The following is a 5,062-nucleotide window of genomic DNA, read 5'->3' on the forward strand; positions in this document are numbered from 1 at the left end:
CTGTTCCATTGATCTGAGTGTCTGTGCTGTGCCAGTACCATACTGTCTTGATGATTCCTATTCACCAATAATGAAACAACAGAAAGAGAAATCAAGGAATCGATCCCATTTACAATTGCACCAAAACCCATAAAATACCTAGGAATAAATCTAACCAAAGAGGTGAAAAATCTATCAACTGAAAACTATAGAAAGTTATGAAAGAAATTGAAGAAGACACAAAAAATGGAAAAATATTCTATGCTCCTGGATGGGAAGAACAAATATTGTTAAAATGTTAATACTACCCAAAGCAATCTACGTATTCAATGCAATACCTATCAAAATAACACCAGCATTCTTCACAGAGCTAGAACAAATAATCCTAAAATTTGTATGGAACCAGAAGAGACCCCGAATAACCAAAGCAATCTTGAAAAAGAAAGCCAAAGCAGGAGGCATCACAATCCCAGACTTCAAGCTGTATTACAAAGCTGTAATCATCAAAACATTATGTTTTTAAAAAAATTAAAGACAGAAATACCATATGATCCAGTAACTCCACCACTGGGTATTTACCCAAAGAAAATGAAACCACAAATTCAAAGATACACTGTGCACCCCTTTATTTAATGTAGCATTATTTACAAGAGCTAAGATATGGAAGCAACCTGTGTATACCAATAGATAAATGAATAAGAAAAATATTATATATCTATATCTATATATACATACAATGAAATATTACACAGCCATAAAAAGGGAAGAGACTGTGCCATTGTGACAACACGGATGATCCTAGAAGATATACTAAGTGAAATAAGTCAGACTGAGAAAGACAAATACCATATTATTTCACTTATATGTGGAATCGTAAAGAAAATGAACAAACAAAAAGCGGAATCAAACATGTAAATATGGAGAACAAACTGAGGGTTGCCAGAAGGGAGGATGTGGGGTGATGGGAAAAATGGGTGAAGGTGAGTGGGAGATACAGGGCTTCTAGTTATGAAATGATAAGTCGTGGGACTAAAACACACAACATAAGGAATATAGCCAATAATATTGTAGTAGCATTGTATGGTGACAGATGGTAGCTACAATTGTGATGAGCATAGCATATTGTATAAACTTGTCAAATTACTATGCTGCACATCTGAATCTAATGTAACATTATGTGCCAACTATAGTCAAATAAAATTTCGTTTAATTAATTTTCTGACTCTGTCTAGAAGCAACGAGAACCTGGAAATATAGTTACTGCCTAGGAATAGAAAAATGGTTTGATGTGTACATACCATTTTTGCATATCTGTGTTCTGTTCACCAAATATTCATTTCTTACTCGGACTCACACATAGAATACATTTACTGTGGGGAATAAGCTTAGGAATTTCCTGAGCCTGCACTAATTGGTTAAAAAGGCATAAAGAATTAGAAAGCCATAGGATATACACACCCAAGTTTGGGTACACAAGATTAGGTAAATAAGAATAAGTAAAGTGGGGCAAAGGTCCCAGTATAAGACAAAGGTATAAATATAGGGAATCTGAGGATGCAAATATCCAGGGTGAAGTAAACAATATTAGGTATTCAGGGAGGATATGTCCCCCAACTTAATGCAATAGGAGAATGCTGCTTTCACAAAAAGAATGACCAAATTAGGTTCACAGGTAAATAGGGCTATAGACCAGGTGTGGGGCAAAGTTGCCCAGAGGGGAGTTAATTAGCAAAAGAAGGGTGCCTTCTTGACCCTAAAGGAGCATGCTCTATCTTTTTTGTCCCCTAGACCAGTTTAGGTAAACAAATGTGGTGCCTCACATTTGCTGGAAAAAACCTTCCACCCACTGCCAAGATTTTGTCTTGTATGAACCCAAACCCGTAACACCACATATCTTTCCCTCATGCCCACTAGTGAATGTTCATGATTTCATTGTCTCTTTGTGCACACCCATCACCATGTTTGTAAGCCTTCTGATCCTAATAAGAAGGGAGCAAGGACCCTTACTCACATTTTTAATCCTGCATCCTGCTTTCTTGGTGGCCAAGAAAGAACTCCAGACTCAGAGTCTACAACAATTTCCTTTCCTATGCCAGACTAAGATAAATCCCATTTTGGTCACTCTGTCCAACCTAAATACAGAACCTCCAAGTGTTCTGGAATTCTTGCCACATGGAATCTGGTTCAGATGTGATCCCTCTGGGTCTTAAAACCTATAAGTAAAAGAGAAAAGTTATTTCCCCATCCATTCTTTTATATCTATATATATCTATATGTAATTATATATTGTATATACATTCTATATTTTAAAAAATATGTAATATATATAATTTCCCCACACATATATATATACACACACATATGTATGTATGTGTATATATATATATATATATATATATATATATATATATACATATACACACACATATGTATGTGTGTGTGTGTATATATACATACACATATGTATGTATGTATGTATGTGTGTGTGTGTATATATATATATATATATATATATGTAACATATTAAAAACTATTTTATAAGAGAAAATACTGTCAGATCAGAAAAAAATGGTTCATGGCAACAAACAATTATTTGCATCAGGAAACATGAAGTTTTCCTACATTTGTAGAGGGGAAAAAATTAAGTAATTATATTTATAAAAGTTTGAGGACTACGACTCTAGGGTCGGTTGATACTTTTCTCAGCAACATAATTCTCTAAAAAACGACTTACTAGCTTCCCATCTATTTGCTACCAGTTAGTACCACATGGTAGTTACCACCACAGTACTTAGGTCTATCAACATAGTTCACAAATTTCATTTATTTATTTATTTATTTATTTATTTATTTATTTATTTTTTATTCTCTTCTCCATATCTTTCTCTTCTGTCTCCCCTCATTCTACAAGTTAATGGTGGCTATTTTGGAGGTATCAGGTTTAAAAAGGAAGGTTTATTTTTACCCTTTCCCCAAGGCTGGTCTTAATGCATTCTGCTGGCTTAAAGAATTTCTCAGTTCCTCATATCCCACCTACTATTTGGGATTTAAAAGATCTCTATCCTTACAAGGTGGTAATTTCTGGGCACTGTTGATTCCCTTCCTTCTGGCTACTTCTCCCCCAAACTCATTTCTTTCTTGAATTACTTTGTAAAATGCAGTTAATGGTAGGTAGAAGCTAATATTTGGATCCTTTTCTACCACTTCCCCTAAATAGAACTGATGACTATTTAGTAATTATATGGTCTACCTACAACATTAAACAAGAGACAGCATTAACAAATATTTTTCCATTACATTACATTCCTGCCTTTAGGGAAAATTGCCTTGCCATTAACCTGCTAAGTAAATGGTATTTGTAGTCTTTAGTTTTGATACCAATGTTTGCATTGTTCGTAGTAATTATGCCTCCTTTTTTTATCATATAGCACAAAAAAAATCTCAGTGGTTTAACAGTATGGTTTTCTCCAGATCAGGATCAAATTCAGAGAACTGGGTTTAGGGTAGTAGGTGCTCTGTGTTCCATACAGTCATTTAAGATCTAGTACTATTAAAAGGGATTCTACCATCCCTTAGGATTTTAAAATTATTAACCACACTCTCTCCATCTATCTGGCTGACAAAGGCAAAAACAGTTTGTGAGAATCATGGGAGAGGTTTCAGGGGTCAGGCCTTAAAATAGAAAACATTTATTTTGTTGCATCCACAAGACTCCTGAAACAGAATGCTAGGGGCACCAGTGATAGTCACAACAAAGTTTATTGCAATGAGGGGGAAGGCCGACCCATCGGGACTGACACTCTTGATCAGAGTGCTGGCCTCGAACACCCAGGGTGCAGAGTTTTTATAGCAGACCACATCGTCTTATCATCACCTGGGAACAGAACAAAGAAATAGTTCCCAGATGGGGGTGGAAACAGTTCAGACTTGCCCTTGCCCCAATCCAATCAAACACTAATCCAGTTGATTTTCCTTGAACTTTTATTCCCTTGATTGATAGGATAAGGCTGTTATCTCTTAACCTACAGTGTTAAAACAAAGCTGTTATTTCTCAAGGCTACAGGTTAGCCCTAACACTACAATTTAACCCTTACACTTTCAGACCCCCTTCAATGGAAAGGCTTAGTCACATGATTCCTGCTTGGCTAAAACTAAGAACTTTCTGTATGCTGAAGAGGTAATTGAAGTATTTAGGTGAACTCGTAGTATTGTCTCCATCTCATGATGGGATATAGAATTAGATATGTAGGATGTATTTAAAATCTAAGACATTTTAACTCAGGATATGAAATAAATCTAGTTAATGACCAATAGGATGTCAGAGGTTTTTTCTGAGTTATATTTGTGTCTTCTACAACTAGCATAATATCTGATGAATGCATAATTTCATACCAAATAAAATTATACATGTTAGCCATAAATAGTTATAACATATGAAATATTTTAATTGAAATATGTGCTATATTAATGATTCAAGAGTAAGATCAACAATATTGTTAGAAGAAAACAAGTAAGAAATAAAATGGGGGACCTCTGTTCTGGCAGCAGTGGGGGCAGTTCTTGTTTCATAAGCAGAACACTGCACACCTTCCTGCCCACAATAGGCAAAGAGACACTCTGCAGACAACTGGACTGAGGAAAAAAGCAAGCTGAGACTCAATAGCAGAGCACACACAACATACATGGGAGACACTCTCTGAAATGCTGAGCCCTGGGAAACAGGGCACACTACACTGCAGGGTACTATAGGACCTCTTCCTCATAAGACTATTATCATTAAGAGCAAGATAAATAGTTTGCATTTCTAACACAGGGAAATAGACACATAGAGTGAGACAAAATGAGGAGACAGAGAAACATCCCCCAAATGAAGGAACAGGATCAAACCATAGCAAAGATGAAAGGAAGAAAATATGAGTAATAAGCCTGATATAAAATTTAAAATAATAATCATAAAAATACTCACTGGACTGGAGAAAAGAGTGGAGGACATAAGTGAGACCTTTAACACAGAGTTAAAAAGAACCTATCAGAAATCAAGAACACGATAAACGAAATTAAAAACACACTTGATGGAATGTCA

This window comes from Panthera onca, chromosome D4 (genome assembly GCF_046562875.1).
Source record: "Panthera onca isolate mPanOnc1 chromosome D4, mPanOnc1 haplotype 2, whole genome shotgun sequence".
Lineage (NCBI taxonomy): Eukaryota > Metazoa > Chordata > Mammalia > Carnivora > Felidae > Panthera > Panthera onca.